The sequence below is a fragment of the Natrix helvetica genome (assembly GCF_964273705.1).
Source record: "Natrix helvetica genome assembly, chromosome: 2".
NCBI classification, from domain to species: domain Eukaryota; kingdom Metazoa; phylum Chordata; class Lepidosauria; order Squamata; family Natricidae; genus Natrix; species Natrix helvetica.
The window spans coordinates 248169510-248188144 of record NC_138552.1 but is presented as its reverse complement, the minus strand read 5'-3'; the positions used below and the strand labels follow the sequence as shown (position 1 = coordinate 248188144).

The window sequence follows — 18635 nt, the reverse complement described above, 5'->3', positions numbered from 1 at the left end:
TCCACACATAAGTGAATTGAAAAGTCAATAGATCAGAAAGTGCAATGAAGGAAGCATCAGTTAGATAAATCTACAATTATACCGTGTCAAAATGGACAACCAAAAAGTCTATATAGATAATGCGGGAGGATAAACTAAACGCATGGTGGAAGGTAGCCATGCTGAACAATAATGAACAAGTCTGAATCATACAAATGCCTTATCCCACCTTATAAATAAAGCTAAAGAACCAAACTTAGATTTCTTACTGAAATAGATGGTGATGGCATGGCAGGTTTGTTTTCCATTAATTGGACAGGAAATGGAAGGGAAACAGAGGTCTCCTGGGCGCAGGATCGTGCACATTCGGCAAAGAATATTGGCTGTTTGGAAATTAATATTGAAGAAGGCATTAATTATTTGGGTTTCAGTTTTCTATGGCCTTTGCACAACACGCTTAGCCGGAATGGATGGATCTTTCCATTGAGCTACCATTCAGCTTATGGACCCTTTGAAAAGGTCCATAAGATGAATGGTAATTGTTATTATTCCTTTTATTCATTAGAGTCACAGCATATCTTTGACTTCAAAGTGACTTACCAATATTACTAGGAAATGCTTTGACCTTGGAAATAGAGCTAATGTTCTTCTATATCAGGGATTGTCAGTATCAGCAACTTTAAGTTGTGCGGATTTCAACTCCCAGAATTCCCAGTCAGCATACTGCTGGGAGATGCCACTGACAAGGTCTATTCTAGGATAATTACTCCAGGCACTGTTGTCCCTGACCTCAGTAATGATAAGAACAAAGATACACTCACTGCAGTATGTTGATCAGAATGTAAAGATAGATTAATACATCTCACCCTTGGCAGCTTGAAGATATGAACGCTTCATTGAGTGAGGGTTTCCTGCAAGCCGCCTTGAAAGAGGCGTTGTGAGGCCCTTGCTCAAGAAACCTTCTCTGGACCCAATGGAGCTAGCAAATTATCGTCCTGTCTCCAACCTTCCTTTTTTAACGAAGGTTGTAGAGAGCGTGGTGGCTCAGCAGTTCCCATGTCACCTGGAGGAATCTGATTATCTAGACCCGCGCCAGTCCAGCTTCCTGCCCGGGCACAGCACAGAGACGGCCTTGGTCGCGTTGGTGGATGATCTCTGGAGGGCCAGAGATAGGGGTTGTTCCTCTATCCTGGTCCTATTAGACCTCTCAGCGGCTTTTGATACCATCTACCATGGTATCCTACTGCGCCGGCTGGAGGCGTTGGGGGTAGGAGGCACCGTGTTGCGGTGGTTCTGCTCCTACCTCTCCGACTGGACGCAATGTGTGTTGGCAGGGGAGCAGAGGTCGACCCTGAGGCCGCTCACTTGTGGGGTGCCACAGGGGTCGGTCCTCTCACCTCTCCTGTTCAACACATATATGAAGCCGCTGGGCGAGATCATCCGTGGTTTTGGGATGGGATACCACCTGTACGCTGATGATACACAGCTGTACATTTCCACCCCAAACCACCCCAACGAGGCCATCGAAGTGATGTCCCGGTGTTTGGAAGCCGTACGGGTCTGGATGGGAGACAACAGACTCAGACTCAACCCCTCCAAGACGGAGTGGCTGTGGCTACCGGCCCCCCGGTTCAACCAGTGTATTCCATCGCTGGCCATTGGGGGCGAGCAACTGGCCCCCGTGGAGCGGACGCTCAATTTGGGCGTCCTCCTAGATGCCCGGCTGTCTATGGAAGACCATGTGGCAGCCGTGGCAAGGGGGGCGTTCCACCAGGTTTGCCTGGTGCGCCAATTGCGCCCCCTATTGGACCGGGATGCCCTCCGCACAGTCACTCATGCGCTGGTGACGTCGCGCCTGGACTACTGTAATGCTCTCTACATGGGGCTCCCCTTGAGATGCACCCGGAGACTGCAACTGGTGCAGAATGCGGCCGCGCGGGCAATTATGGGGAGAACGAGGTTCTCCCATATAACACCTCTCCTGCGTGAGCTGCACTGGCTCCCTGTGGTCTACCGGGTGCGCTTCAAGGTGTTAGTTACCATCTTTAAAGTGCTCCATGGCACAGGACCTAGCTATTTGCGGGATCGCATTCTGCCCCATACATCCCTGCGACCAATTCGCTCTCACAGAGAGGGACTCCTCCGGGTGCCGTCCACCAGACAGTGTCAGAGGGCGGTGCCCAGGAGTAGGGCCTTCTCTGTGATGGGCCCAGCCCTCTGGAATGACCTCCCCCCAGACATCAGGATAACGACCGATCTCCGCTCCTTCCGCACGAAACTCAAGACCCATCTGTTCCAACTAGCCGGCCTGGCTTAAACTAGAACTTTCTAACCTCCCTGGCAATTTTAATTACGGTAAATGTAAATTTTGGGGTTTTAAATTATTTTAACTGTTTTAATTTATTGTTATTTATTTTAACCTAGTGGCTTTTTATTGGAATCTTATTTGTTAAGCATTGATGTCACCTCCTCCATGCCACATCTGTATATTTGTTTTGATTGTACGTCGCCCCGAGTCCTTTGCGGAGAGGGGGCGACTGATAAGTCAAATAAAATAAATAAATAAATAAAATATGTCGACTTCAATTCTCAAAATTCCTCAGTCAGCTTGCTGGTTGGGAATTCTGGGGGTTGAAGTCCACACATCTTAGAGATGTTGAATTTGACAACCACTGTTCTAAATCATCATCTCTTCAGAGCAAAGGCACAATCTTAAACATGCAGAATAAAGCACACAAACCAGTGAGGAAGAAGTATCATCTGTAGCTGTATTCTGGCATGAGAGTACAAATCCCGTTCACAAGCAGAAAAGTAGCAAAATGGAACTCCAAAGGAAAATGCTGATCCCTTCCTAATCCCCCATCATAAACTGGTTCTGCTATGCAAATCGCTATCTCAAATGTCCCCCTGCCGAAATCACAGGAAATTATGCCAGATTAGCCCCTCATCCAGCTCAGTAGGCAAAAATTGAGATCCAGCAAATTCTCTTGTGTGAGCTGCAAAGGACTTCCCCTTTCTAGCCTGGGGAACATTACAGGAAGTCCTGGATTTGTGATCACAAATGGATCCATAATATCTGTTGATAAGAGAGACATTTGCTAAGTGAATTTTGCCCCATTTTATGACCTTTCTTGTCACAGTTGTTAAGCAAATCACTGCAGTTGTTAAGTTAGTAAAATCGTTGTTGAGTGAATCTGGCTTCCCCATCGACTTTGTTTGTCAGAAGGTCACCAAAGGTGATCACATGACCCGGGGACACTGCAGCTGTCATAAATATGAGTTAGTTGCCAAAGTGTCTGAATTTTGATCACATGACCATTGGAATGCTGCAATGGTCATAAATATGGAAAAAAATAGTCATGTCACTTTTTTTCAGCACTGCTGTAATTTCAAATGGTAAATAAATGAACTGTTGTAAGTGAAGGGCTACCTGTAATATGATTTTTAAGAAGCATCAGCAATCATCTGCTTTCTATTTAGTGTTTCTCAACCTTGTCAAGTTGAAGATGTCTGGACTTCAACTCCCAGAATTCCCCAGCCAGCATTTGCTGGCTGGGGAATTCTGGGAGTTGAAGTCCAGACATCTTCAAATTTATAAGGTTGAGAAACCCTTTAGATCACCGGAAAGCCTCTCCCAAAGGAGACCTCCCATTTTTGGAAAGCAACCCTTAATACATCAGATAAAATGGTGTGTGGCCTTCAAACCAGCAGAAGCTATACATTACTGTAGGACCAAATTGTAGCTGCTTGTAGTCATATAGTTCACTTAGAAAGAAAACTTACGTGTAGTCTGTTGGTTGGCTACAGTGGTCTGTTGAGCTCCAAGTCCTGTTTAAATAAAGGTATTTGAAACTTGTTTTCAAAGGATTGTAATTAGAACCGATTTTTAATTCTAGGTATTATTCAGAGAGCATAGAGAGGTAGTTAAGCAGGTGGAAGATATTTATGGCAAGGGTTCCCTGCTAATCCATTTCTTAAAACGATTCTAATTAATACTAGCTAATTTCTGTTTAAAGGAAAATAAGGATGTGATTAGTTACAGTTAGAAGCATAAAGAAACCACCATTTCACATTAACTGGATATGAAACTAAAAATAATTCAAGACTGAACTCTTCAAATGAGAACTGAGGAGAAATTTCCTGACAGTTAGAACAATTAATCAGTGGAACAGCTTGCCTTCAGAAGTTGTGAATACCCCAACACTGGAAGTCTTTAAAAAGATGTTGGATAGCCATTTGTCTGAATCGATATAGGGTTTTCTGCCTAGGCAGGGGGTTGGACTAGAAGACCTCCAAGGTCCCTTCCAACTCTCTTATTGTATTGTATTGTATTAAACATTTGCCATGGACTATATATATTTATATTTATATTTTAAATATAAAATATATTTATTTCTTGTACAGCCTATCTCCTCCATCCAAATGTATTTAATTGTTTTATGATTGTATTTTTATCTGCATTGACTGTACACAGCCCCGAGTCCCTTTTTGGGAGAGGGGGCGGTCTAGAAATCCAAGAAATAAATAATAATAATAATAATTAATAATAATAATAATAATAATAATAATAATAATAATAATAATAATAATAATAATAACAACAACAACAACAACTTGTAAACAAAGTTATCTAAACTGGGAAAGATATATCTGGACATATTTTGTAGGCACTTTTTCTATTACTAGTTACATTAAGAGGTTTATAAGAAATTAACAACTTAACAGTTCAGTCTGCTGACATAAAATAGATTGAACTTATCTTATAAAACATGCCTGGAGTATTATTAATAATTATCTATCCCAGGTCCTTGGGAAAGGCTCAATAGGTTGGGAAATATATCAAATCCATACTAAACATCTGACTGACTATGCAACAGACCATAAAATTTGTATGCTACTCACCTCAATTATTCTGGCAGCTCACAACAATCAAAGAAATTACAATAAAAGTATATCGTATATGCAATATGCAATATAAAGTGCAACAAATGTATATAGTCTTTAACAGGGAATATTGGTGAAATGAACATACTTCCATAGACTGTAGTGGCAGAGATGCATCACTGTACACTTGGCTGATGTAGCGGTTGGAAGTGCAACACATATTTCTCATGGTTTCTTTTTTCATGCTTAACTAATTTAACTAACCTGAAATCCTTTGTCTTTTTTGGAAGGAAGATTATCTTTGAATATCTCAAGCTACTGTCAAACAACATTCATAAAATCATACAACTGAATAGCTCCACTTAGATCATTGAACACCAACCAATGTTCAAGGCAGAAATCCAGGTTAAAGCATCCAGGCAAATGTTCACCCTGCGCTTGAATGAACATGGACTCATCGGACTCAAAGATAAGTCTGAGAGGTGTGATCTATCAAGTTGCCAGCCTCAGGAGTAAGCAGAGTTCAGAGGTTCTCAGCACGACATTAACTGAAGCAGGTCCAAGAGGGATCAAGTGATGAAGGGTAGATCCTGGCAGAGCTCCTCGCCGCAAGATGAATCATCAGCTTCAGAGACATATATGGTCTGCTCAAGATACCAAAGTGCCAAAGCTTATAACTGATCCACACCTGCATCTGGCCAATTTCAAAGCAGTGGCCAGCAGCCAGTCCGGCTTTTGCATTTGCGTTTCTGAGTCCTTGCTTCCTGCGGTGCTCCATGATCTTGGCTCTTTGATCCAGAGTGGCTGACTAACTTGTTTGATGTATGACTCTTGGACTGTATTCAGACCATGTTTGCTATTCTGAACCTGTGCTCTGTTTAACTCGGACCAAACTTGAAGCCATTTGGCTCTTAGATAAGAATTTGCTCTTGTGTATCTGTCCAGAGCACGCATACACTTGCACAGATGGCTCTCTGTCCCTTTGCATTGGATTGCATTGCTATTTACCACTAAACCAATTGCAATTTGAATTAGCACAAAGGCATTCAGTCTGAAGCAGAACAATATCCAGGAAGTGAAGTCTGTCATCTTAATGCGTAATTAGTTCTGCTGATCCTATTGCTAGGATTGTTTGGCACATGGCATTTTTGTTTGGATTTCTTTCTCCTAACTTTTTTGGGGGAGGAAAAAAAAAGCTTACCTCCAGGTATGAAGTAAAGGAAGACACAGGTTGCAAAGAGTAAGATCTGATAGACGGAAGGCATCTTGAAACTGGAAGATCTCAATACTTTACCCAGAATGCTAAGTGAATGCTAAGGAAGAAATTCAGATTGTTATTTACTTTTTAGATGACTAACAAGTGGACAAGCAGCTTGTTTTTATCCCTTTGGTGACGTACACACATTTGCACCAACCGGAACATCCTGTCCTTGGGGCATTCCATACTTCTGTTATATCTTAATCATTATGCTGTGGGTGAGAAGGTCATAGACGCAGTTGTGTCCTAAGATCATATTTGATATTCAAACCCACAGGACCACAACAACAATTATAACTAAAATATGGAATGGTAGGAGAACTGATTAGAATGGTAAATTCAAATTAGATTTCATTAATACATTGGACAGTGACATGAAAGCAAGTCACAGCCATTTTGGGAGTACTGTATATAGTAGCATTTGACTTCCTAAAGATTCTGGGCAATATTATTTTTAACACTTATATACTGACTGTGTAGTGAACAGAGCAATCATATGTTTATTCTTTTAAAAAGAAGACTATGATTTAGACCACTTTTCTATATCCAAGTATAGCAAGAATATATAGTATTCTTTTTATTGCTTAAAAAGAAAACTCTGTTCCTCATAGAAATGGGATAGAAAATGCTTAGGCCATGATAGCATTTGGGGGAATGTTAAAAAGACAGAGTGTTTTCAGTCCCAATGATCCTCAATTAATCTACTTCTTGCCATAACCCTCTTTGAAGATCATGGAATCTCACTCATATAAATCAGCCTGTTTAAAAGGACAATGAGGAAAGAGTGACTCCAGAGTTGAATTGTCTTCTGGAATCAGACATTAAAGCCATATGGATCATGATAAATTGTTATGGTGTCCCAGATTGTAGCCTAAACATTTTCATTATAGATATAGATATGCATCACTTGAAGTTAATATTTCAACCATTCTTGTATGATCACATCCTAAGATTTCATCTACTTGGTTACCTATTGGAATACTTTGAGCTTCCGGAAATAAGATGGATAGTAGGTGGGGATAACAGGTGGACTTGAACGGAAGTCATGCTTGAATAATCAAACAACTTATTGTTCTTGATGCATTGATGTTGCTGATACTAACCACTTCTCTGCATAAATGTGTATTGTTATATATGTCTTTCCAACCATCATTTGCCCACATTGAGAACTAGGTAGGCAAAAGGAGGCAGGTGGGCAAATGCAGCTGTGGTTAGGAGATTAAGGACTGACGTTGTGTATTTCAGTTTCATGCCTTTGATTCTGTGCTGAAGTTATAATGTGTGATCCTATCCTGCTTTTCGCATCACAACCCTTTGTTGTGGAGAGAACTATGAGTTCCGGTTCTAATGGGAAAGAAATGTCCATCTTGTTCTGTAATACACGGTAACTTCAACCCACATTTCCTGACAAGATGGTGGAAGAAAGTAATAGATAACTTAATAGGACAGAAAACAAGAGCAATGTTTTGTGATGATTTATTTGATTTGAGGCATCATGTCAAGCAGAATGTGCAATGGGTATTCTGAAATAATAAAATGGGCTTAACCATTTCAAACTCCATTTCTGAATACTTGCCGTGTAAAAATTCTGTGTATGCAAAAGAGAGAGATTTTACTTCAGCAGCATATTTTTTCTGTGTTGTACTTACAATGTGGTGAACTCAGATCAATGAACCCAAATCATTCCAGGTTTAGGCAAGCAAACAAGGAGAGCAAATATGGGAGTTGTGCATGGGAGTTTTATTGAGGAGAGAGAAAAGGAAGAAGAAAAAAGTGGAAAAAAAGAGTGGAAGAATTAAATGGAGATGGCTAACCAATACTTGTTGCTGCTACCGCTGCTATAGGTAGTTCATGACTTACAACCATTCATTTAGTGTCCATTTGAAGTTACAACATCAATGAAAATACGACCTACAACAATTTTTCACACCTATAACCATTGCAGCATCTCCATGGTCAAGCTTGGCAATCGGCATGTATTTATGATAATTGCAGTGTCCCAGGGTCATATGATCACATTCTGCGACCTTTGGACAAGCAAAGCCAATGGGGAAGCCAGATTCACTTAACAAGCATGTTTCTAATTTAACAACTGCAGCGATTCACTCAACAACTGTAGCAAGAAAGCTCTTAAATGGGGCAAAACTCACTTAACAAATGTCTTACCTAGCCATGGAAATTTTGGGCTCAATTGTGATTGGAAGTTGAGGACTACCTATACTGCTGCTGTTTTCTGACTGTTGTTGATAGCCTATCTACAACTCATTGTGACTGATGGTCTTTTGTGTGTGATTGCAGCAGTCTTTGCTACTAACTTAGCTGAACACTCACCTCGCTGAATGACTAAACAGGGAAAGTAAACAGAGGAAGCAGACAGAGCAAACAGTGATTTGACAGAGGGAGCTTGTCAGAAATCCACAGCAACTGTCCAAGTAATACGGACAGCATAGGAAACTTTGTGGCTATGTGTAATGTTGCCTTCTCGTCTGAAGAGAGTAGGCATCCGAATTTCATTTTTTAATGTGTGCCAATGTGTTCATAGAAAAAAGTGACAATAAAGATTATCTTATCTATTGGGGAAGAAGTTAAAGAATAAAGGAAGTTGAGAAGTTTGTGAGCAGGACAAGGAGAGAAAAGGGGAATGAGAAATCAATATCAGATTTTCACCCTAGGTGACAAGAGATCTAGCATAAGAGCAAGGAACAAAGAATAAAGAACAAGAACAGTGAGAACAATTAACCAGGGGACTGGCTTGCCTTCATAAGTTGTGAGTGCTCCATCACTGGAGGTTTTTAAGAAGAGGTGGACAGTCACTTGTTTGGAATGATTCAGGGTTTCCTGCGTGAGCAGGGGATTGGATTAGAAGATCTCCAAGGTCCCTTCCAACCCTGTTACTGTTACCTTCCAACTCTGTTATTCTGTTAACAGGGTTCCAGGAATAAACAACTAGCTACAGAAAAAATGCCACCGAGAAGGTTTAGATAATTTGATCATGGACTTTCGACATCAAAGATTCTTAGGCAAACATGGATAGCATTTTACGTACACTAGGAAGGACAGGTTTAGCAGTTAAAATCAGAACAAAGGAGAAAGATACAAAAGCCTAAGAACAAAATGCTACCAAAGACAGTGGGAAAAGCAGCACGATAAAGCAGGACTAAAAGATTAACAGGAAATGAATGAAGTAAAGTCAATATAGGACACCAATTACAATCACATATGTTTCTATATCAGTACATAAAGTGTAAGAAACAACTAGGAAGATCTTGAAATACTAACGCAGGAAGAAGAAGAAATGACATCATAAGCATTAGGAAACCTGGCAGGATAACACACATCAGGAATGAAACCCTAGAAAATTACAATTTATATAAAAGAATAAATTCAACACTTAAGAACAACATGGGAAGTCATCATCCTGTTGTATTTTGCCTTGATCTGATTGCACTTATTAGTGTCATCTAGCCAGTTTTGAGCACTACAGCCTGAAATGGATAGTAACTGATTGGACTGTGTTTCAGAAGAGAGCTGCCAAGATGATCAGCTGATGAGAAATCAACTCCATTTAAAGGAACTGGGTGTGCAGAAAGAAGACCGTGATAGCAACTTTCAGTTATCTAAAAAGTGTTGTCATAAAAGAGGAGATGAACTTCTGCTCTGCCATTCCAGAGGGCAGGACCAGATCCAAAGGGTTGAAACTACAGTGAAGTAGGTTTAGATAAGTTGTATGGGGAATTGCCTAATTAGGAAGAACTGTTAATCAGAACTGTTAATCAGTGGCTGAAGACTCCCATCAGGTGGTTCATACTTTTTCACTACTGCTCTTCTGGTAATCAGAAGATATAGCATTTCATGAGACTAGACATCCATCTGTAGCAGTGGTGGGATTCAATTTTGTTTTACTACCGGTTCTGTGGGTGTGGCTTGGTGGGCATGTCTTGGTGGGTGTCACTTGGTGAGTGTGGCAGGGGAAGGTTACTGCAAAATCCCCGTTCCCTCCTGATCAGCTGGGACTCGGGAGGCGGAGAATAGATGGAGGGTGGGGCCAGTCAGAGGTGGTATTTACCGGTTCTCCGAACTACTCAAAATTTCCGCTACCGGTTCTCCAGAACTGGTCAGAACCTGCTGAATACCACCACTGATCTGCAGAATGCTTTAATAAATCCTGATCTTGCATCAAGCAGGAAAATAGATGACATGATCCCTCTGGTTGGTGCCTTCTAACTTTTTTTTACTTTAACATTTTGCTGCCCTCAGTGAAGATACTGCTTTTTAGTTGTTGTTGTTAACCAATAATGACATTTTTTATGTATATGCCACCCATTTTACTGTTAAGGTGACTTAAGGCAGCTTACAAAATAATAAATAAATTATCTGCAGATGAGCTATTATTTATGGTCTCTTTCTATATTGTCCTAGAATGGAATTGTAGTATATTATGTTAGAACAGGGGTGTCCAATTTTCACAAGACGTATGGCTACTTTTTCCCCCTTCACTAAACCAGGGTTGGTCATGTCAGTGTGTGATGCATTCGGCCCATGGGCCACGAGTTTGACACCCCTATGTTAGAAAGTGTTTATTCTTTTCTCTTCCATGGTCCCCTCTGTGTCTGTTCAGTCATCATTGTGTGATCCCTTCTGAGTTTCTTTAGCATTCCTCCCCCAAATTTCTTTAGAGAAAATCTCTTTACAGTTTTTATGTCAGTTTCTATGGGTCAAAATATCAGTACTTGGGAGAATTTTATCTCACACTTAACAAGAATAATGCCCAAATAACCATGACTAAAGTAATGAGATTGCAGACAGAAAAAAAAAATATTCTGCTCTTTGCTTTGTTGTCATGTCCTTTTCACGTTGCAGCCAGACTTCTTTCTGAACAAGAGTTTCTTGCCTTTCTACTTTTCTCACTTCTGCCCCACTGCCCTTTTTCTCTTTGATCTTTTTAAACATGTTTGCTTTTAAATAAGGATTCAAAAAGAAGAAGAAACGGCAGGTCCAGAGGATCACTTCTCTTTCCAATATTGTCATCAATAGTTTGCATTCATTTTTTTTAACTAAACAGTGATGTGTTGTGTGTGTGCCCCTGCACTCACACATGTATAAGTGTCAGCCTTACATTTTTTCATTAATTATTTGGTAGAGAAGAGGCTGCTTTTTTTTTCTTTATTTTGTTAGTTAGTTGTATTTTTATACCCATGAACAATATACTGAAAAACAGGATTACTGACGCAGAATTCAGTCAGTCGAAGAAAATGATTGAAAAGTAAAACAATATAAAATCATCATGCAATGGAAAAGATGCACCAGATCAGAAGCAGCAATAACAATAGCAAAAAAAATACTGCAAACATATTGCAAGCATGACGTAGCAATAAAATATAGAAATGGCTTTTTTTAAGGGGTCGGGAAAGTAAAAAGGCTTTCACTTGGTATCTACAACACCAGCTAATATTCTTTGGGTCCCTCCAGAGATAGAGCATCCCCAGTAAGGCTGTCTCTGACTCAAACTGCTGATTGGCTGCTGATTGGCAGCTTGAGATTTGGCTTGTGAGAAATTTGCACTTCTTGTCAGTCTTGTGAATGACTTAATGATCACTTACAGTTTGCATTCATGTGTATTTTCTAGCTAGATTCAATATTTCTCTTTAATGGGTAATCTTGTTGCAATCAGGATGCTCGGGAACACTTCTTTTTTGGTCTTGCTGTTGTGTTAAAAAATGAAAGAGTTGTGACACCAGAGGTGCTATTCTACCAGTTCGTCCCAGTTCAGGTGAAACGGTAGCGGCAGCGGCAGGAGGCTCCGCCCAGACGTCATCACAGATGCACGGATCTACATACTCAGTAAAATTTAATTTAAAATGGCTTTCCTTCGGAGCTGCACATCTACCAGTAGAAATAGACTGGAAAACACATTCACACGCAGAACTTTTCCTGTAAAATGTCCAGCCTCGACACCCCTATCTTGTAGCCTGCCTTTCGAAAGCTGGTTTCCCTGCTGTGCTCTCAAAATTAACTTTCTTCTTTCCAAGCGGTAGTTCACGTCTCAATTTTGCAATTCCCAGCTCATGATGAAACCTCTTGTTCTTTTAATACATGTTTTTCATGGAAATTAGAAATGCCTCATTTTGCTTATACTATAAAAGCATTTCTCCTTTATTTTTTCCCAGTAATCCTGCTTAAACTGATTTAAAGCCCTTAGTTAAGGACATTGTGAGGGCATGACAGGTGGAAAGAATGAAATGTACACTGCCTTGAGCTAGACAGTGTGCATTTCATTCTTAAGGGTGGATTACAAATCTAAATAAATAGCAGGAACAAGGTCAGCTTGCCTACCATAGGAAATATAAATAATATATATTTTATAACTATACGGTTTACCAAATGGACAAAATCTTCCTATTTTTAAAAAAATTCTAACAACAGTGTTTATACCAAGTTGAAATAAATGAGCAATCCGTGACTTATGGCAGTTTGGACTGCAGTTATCTATATGACCAGTAGTATAGAAATTTGAGATAACACAAGCTAAAGATGCATAAAATGGCACTGCCAGATAGGGTGGTGAACTTAAAAAGAACTTGGAGAAAGCAAATGATATAGACCCATTTCAGTCAGGATGAAGATGAAGTGCAGACAACTGGTCAATGACCCATGACAAAGTCAGGATTTGTGGGGGGGGGGGTCTTCTGTGCCCATCTTAATACTCCTAGGTCTTTCAGTGACTTTTGATACCATTGACCAATGCAGTGAAGTAGTCATGTTTTAAACTGATATAGACTGTAATAGGCTTTCTCATTGGCTGACTGCATAATTATTATTTTTTTCAATTAAAGTGGCTCATTTTTTAGCACATGATTATGTGACTGAGAGGAATGTGCAAACTTTTTCTAGGCACCAAGAAAAGTCTATGTTTCAGAAGGAAATCATTACTTCATCATTCTAGAATGATCCTCAAGATCCTCCATTCCCAGAGATAAAATACATCATGGCTGTAACTATATTATTTGTTAATATGAAAAGGGTGGATATATGGATTTGAAATAATAACAATTGGATTGATAAATCTCAGTACAGTAATGAAATTAGATTAATACCTTCTCGTGTGAACATCACAACTCTGATGGCATCAGCAGACATACATCATACATTCACCATTTTATAATGTAAGCCAGCCTCACAGAAGATTTATGCTCAAAAGTAAAATGCATAAGCTATAAAACATGTCCTTTTTATTTGTGATTAAACTACTGTCTCCTGTCGGAGATGGAAAAACTACAAATTATCCCCTTGAAATTCAGGGGGGGAGGGGAAAAGCTGTATAAAAATGTGCTGATAAGACCTTCAAGAATGCTGAATCCCTCATCCTGGTAAATTATGATGTACTTGTAACAATTCATTTCTGGTCTTTCATGAAGGTCTTTTGAGATAAGAAGGTCTAGAGTAGCAAAAAAAAATGTTTTCAGTTAAAATATTACATTGGTTTTGCCCCAGTTCAATTATGATTGAATTCCAAATGAGGGAGTATAAATGATATAAGCCAGTTTTTCAAAATATGCAGCTTTTTCAAAGTATAAAGGTATGCATTTTAGTTTATTTATTTATTTATTTATTTATCTAATTTATATGCCGCACCCTCTCCACCAAGGGACTCGGGGCGGGTTACAATTTATTACATAACAAATAAATAACAAGGAGGAGATATAAAAAGCAATGTACAACACATAATAATAAATAATCAATTAATTAAAAACAGCAAAATGCAATTTAAAAACAATTAAAATACCCAGAGTCAAACTTAATTTAAAATTTTATCCAGAGGGATTTGAAGATAGCTATAATTCAGGCCAGGCCGGCTAGTTGGAACAGGTGGGTCTTGAGTTTCGTGCGGAAGGAGCGGAGATCAGTTGCTGTCCTAATGTCGGGGGGGAGGTCATTCCAGAATGTTATTTCCCCCCCTCTCCCTCGGTCCGCTCACTCCCCTCTTGACCACACCTGTTCGCCTGGCACTAATCCCATTCCTGGTCGGTTTAACCCTCCCCTCCCCTTTAGAACCCCTTAAAACTATTTAAAAACTTTTGATTAAAAAAACCCCTGAGCTTCCTTTTCCTCCACCTCTCTGGGTTAACAAACCCGTCATTAAGGTGGGCCCTTGAAAGGGCAGAGGGCCATATCTGCGAAAGGGGGGACTCTCGCAGCCGCAGTAGATCTAACCTCGAATAAATATTGTCTTGTTATACACAGGGCCGCATGTGTTTTCAGGTGCTGTGGTTGTTTTTCTGTAGTTATTTCTTCTGATTTTTAAAGCCAGATTTCCTATAAAAGGGGGTAGTTGACCATCCCTGATGGAAAGGATGGGGTGTTGGATTGCCAGCTGGTCTGTAGATGGCGCTAAGATGTAATTTATGGTGGGCGGTAGAAGTGAGCCCAAAGTCAGGATGGTCTGGTTAGTAGCTCGGAGTAAACCAGTGGAAGAGGCAAGGGGCAGGTTGTCAAAAAAGCAAAGCACAAATCAGACCCAAAGCTGTGTTCCAAGGTCCGTAGGATTGTCCCAATCTCCTCCATAATCTTCCTAGGGTATTCCGGCGCCGTTCTGCGCCTCGGGCCTCATACTCCCTTTCGCGCACCCGCCTCTGCTGGTTTGGTAATTATGGCGACTGAGGAGTTCGGCGCTCAGCATCTCCAACCACCTCCGTCGCCGCTGCCTCCATGCCGTCGCCTTGGGGCCGCTTGGGTTATCAGGGTCGTCCCAACGCTGTTATTCCCCCACCATTCCTCCATTTTGCACCGTCCTCCGTCCCCCACCACCTCACATGAAGCCGAAGCCGTTCAAAAACGCTCCAAACGCCCCAAACGCCAAACGCCAGCTCCGAGCGATTCCAGCTCCAGCCGGCCATTCTCCTACTCCCGCCCGGCTATCCGACCCCCCCAATGCGCCAACCTGGATCCAGGGCGACGCCAGGGGTGGTCGCCAGCAGACTCCCCCGACCCTCGAGGTGAAAACAGGCCCGGCAGCATCCCTACTCCTCAAAAAGCCCCCGCGGTCCTGCAGAGCTTAGAGGCAAGCCGCCATTCCCTCCCGGAAGCTCCTTCTCCTTTTATAGTATTATAAATAATAGTATTATTATGAATTTTCTGCCTAATTTTGGAACTTCTTGCCATGCCATTTTTTCCCTTTCTCATCCAGTAGAAATTGAGCCCATCAGCAGGGAAGAAGGAGGGCAGGCCTGATCCTTTTCACATTCATGAGTTCAGTGCTTATGTTGGCCCTTATGAAAGATTGCACCAGCCTAAAATCTGCCCACTGAAAGTGAGCTGAATACTTTTGACCTTAAAAAGCTTTGATGCAATAAGTCAGTGCTGGGTGGATGAAACTCTTTAAAGCTTACCTGCTTTGAAGTGTATATCAGGTGGAGTTTGGAATGGGATTATGGAATGGGGTAATCCGGTTTACATCTTGAATATGCTTCGGGATCTAGTCTTTCCCATCATATCTTGGTAGAAGAAGCCAATTGCTTCTATTGCTGACAGGATCAAACTTGAGCCACAGTAATATATGCCTTGTTTACATCTAGATAATGTATTGTTACAAGTTGTACTCAGACCTCTCTTGGAAGATTCTTAGAAACTGCTGTTGGTCCCAAATGCAGCAGCAGGAATGTTGGTGGGCATTTGAAGGTAGGTGTCAAGATTGAACTGCTTTGTTTCTTTCAATCCTAATGCTTTTCAATTTGCCAATGAACTGGGAGAAGGAAAGGGGGAAATAGGATGCTGAGAATGTGTGCATGAACCGTGAGAACCTTGCAGCAATCAAGGTAATCTCTGCAGATGCTTGAGAAAGACATAGACTATTCCCATAACAAAAGGACATCTCATAATTGGACAATGTGATCAATCAGGGGTGGGGAGAAAGGGAAAGTATTGTTAGACTAAGCAATTAGTTGCGCAGGAAAACCAGAACTGGTTTTGATTCTTCAGTACAAAAATGATGTATCCAATAAAGTTTTACTTTTGGGAATTCAAAACTCCTGAGTGTTTCTTTCTTTTGGATTCATTAGTCGGACAGATGACAGTAGGACTTTGCATTAGTTCTGTAGGGATTGTGCTGGTTGCCAGATAATTCTTGTACACAATTCAAAGTGGCTATTTCAAATATCTAGATGAAGGATTGATTAGGGAATATTTGTCTAATATCGCCCTGCCTGCACTGTAAAGAGAAACGGGAAGTATTTCTGTTCATTCCAGTTTTAACTAAAGCACAGCTGGTGGAGATAATACAAAAAGCCCTCTCAGCAGCTTCACCTGGATGCACCTAGTTTCAAGAAAATAGGTTGGCATCTTCTGTGGCATTCCTCTGCCAACCAGTCGAGATCTTCCCTTACAAAAAGGCATTTTTCCACCACAGGGAGTATTCTTTTTATCCTTTCCTACTGTATCCTTCAACTTTTCATGTTGTTTCTTGTCTTGTTTTTGTTTTTCTTTCTTTTAAATGAGTTTAATTTTCCCTTAGTTTTAAGTACTGTTAGTTATTCTGGGTGGTGTCTGGGTACTAAAAGGCCAGGATATGAATTTTTACATAAATAAAAACTTAAATAAACTATTTTGCATCCCAGAGAAACAATAGTAAGACTACCAAGAGTATTAAAGCTTTATTTTAAAAAGACTTTTGTCTTCTTTTTCTTCAGTAAGATCTTCATACCCGTAAGGGCACCAGAGAACTTCTCTCTTTCTTATAGCTCTGCATAGGGTATAGACAAGGGCAATCAAGCATAGGTAGAGGAACACATATGCTCTTTCTATAATCTCTCATTGCAGAAATCCCTGTGGCCATAACAAAAATGTTATATCTTCACTTCTAGGTTAGAGAAACTCATTATGGTGCCATATCTTGCCTGTGGCCTGCACTCCAGTATTTTCTCTTGAAGTTCCCCTTCTTTGGATGGAACAAATTAAGAGAAAAAGGGGAAAAAAGTAAACAAGTTTGTATCTTCTGAGGAACTATTTATACCTCACACCATACTTTCAAATATTATTTCATTCACTTGTCTGTCACTCCTAATACCTCATCCTTATTCTCCCTTTTTGGGAAAGTAGAAAAGTTTCTTACCATCCCATCCCATCTCATCTCATCATCTTGTAATGGCAATAGGTGAAATGTTGGAATACCTGAAAATAATGAATTAGGACAGATTATCATGGAGAAAATCTATCTCTGAGGTTGCCAGGAATTGAAACCCAAATCCAAATGATAATAATTAAACAATCAGTATTCTTGATTACTTTCCTTTCTTTTTCCAGTTCCCCTATTTCAGCAGAGTAGAAGAGTACTGTCTAATAAAGAAGCGGCTGAAGTTTCTTACTGAAATATGTCTTCAGGGCATGGCAGACTTGCATCTCAGGAGGAGCTTAGCAGGTCATATTAAGCAAATATCATATATGTCTAGCCCTCTGGTTCTACAGAATCAACATTGCAAAGCATTGGCTTCAGGGCAAAGAGCAGACAGTCAGCAGATGGATCTTTAGGCACCTTTTAGCTGAATTTGGCAATCTCTCATATGCAAATCCAAATTTCAGGTAAGATTTTACTTGCCAGATTTTACTATTTGCCCTCAGGCAAACACAGAAAGCTAGTAATTAAATAATATGAGTACGTGGATTTTATTAGCAGATTATTCCCCTCACCCCAAAAAATATTTTCTCAGTAATTGTTCATGTTTTGTAGAATTACATTGAGAAACTAATGAATCAGAGTTATCTGATACATATGTTGTTATTATAAAACAAATGCATTGATGTGAGTTGCTGCAGTCCTCTTTTAATGTTGTATTTAACCTTGGATAAAAATAAGTCAAAGAATGTTATGGTTGTGGTATTGACATCCTAATTTGTAACCAATATTGATAGAATTTCTTCTTTTATTTTCTATGTTTTAATCTATCTAAATAATGGATGTTAATATACTCTAATCATGCCGTATTATTCAAATAATACAATAGATCAATATTTATAATAAAACAAAAAGGGAAATTTCTGACTTCACACTGAAGCTTATAAAGTTGTTGCCGCAAGTAGAATAACACTATACTGTAGGTAGCCCTTGTTTAACAACCCTAATTGCGATTGGCAAGCCTGCCACTAAGTGAAGCAGTTACTAAGTGAAAAGCAATTCCTGGGATTGGAAGCCATGGATGCACTATTTAAGTAGTTTACTCTCTTGAAATCTCTTCCTCTCCAATCTCTCTGTTCTGCAAGGGAGCAAGAGAAAAAAAACTGGTTTGGCATAGGATAAGCTGTACTGACCATAATAGCAAGTGCAAGTCACTTCATATTGTTCCTAAGAAAGTTATATGAATATTATTATATTTTTAATAAGAAAATGAAACAATTAGTTTTCATTTTGCTCAAGCAATAAGTTTTGGAATTGTCCTTCCTTCCTTCCTTCCTTCCTTCCTTCCTTCCTTCCTTCCTTCCTTCCTTCCTTCCTTCCTTCTTTCCTCTATTAATTCATTCTTTCTTT

At 40.1% G+C, this 18635-nt stretch overlaps 1 long non-coding RNA gene across 1 annotated transcript; it reads right to left on the bottom strand.

Moving 5' to 3' along the window:
- Positions 1-300: 300 nt before the first annotated feature.
- Positions 301-6112, bottom strand: LOC309387715. Its single transcript, XR_014174652.1, has 3 exons — positions 6065-6112; positions 3763-3807; positions 301-362 (listed from the first exon to the last, which is right to left on the bottom strand). It is a non-coding gene; the product is annotated as an uncharacterized lncRNA (long non-coding RNA).
- Positions 6113-18635: the final 12523 nt, after the last annotated feature.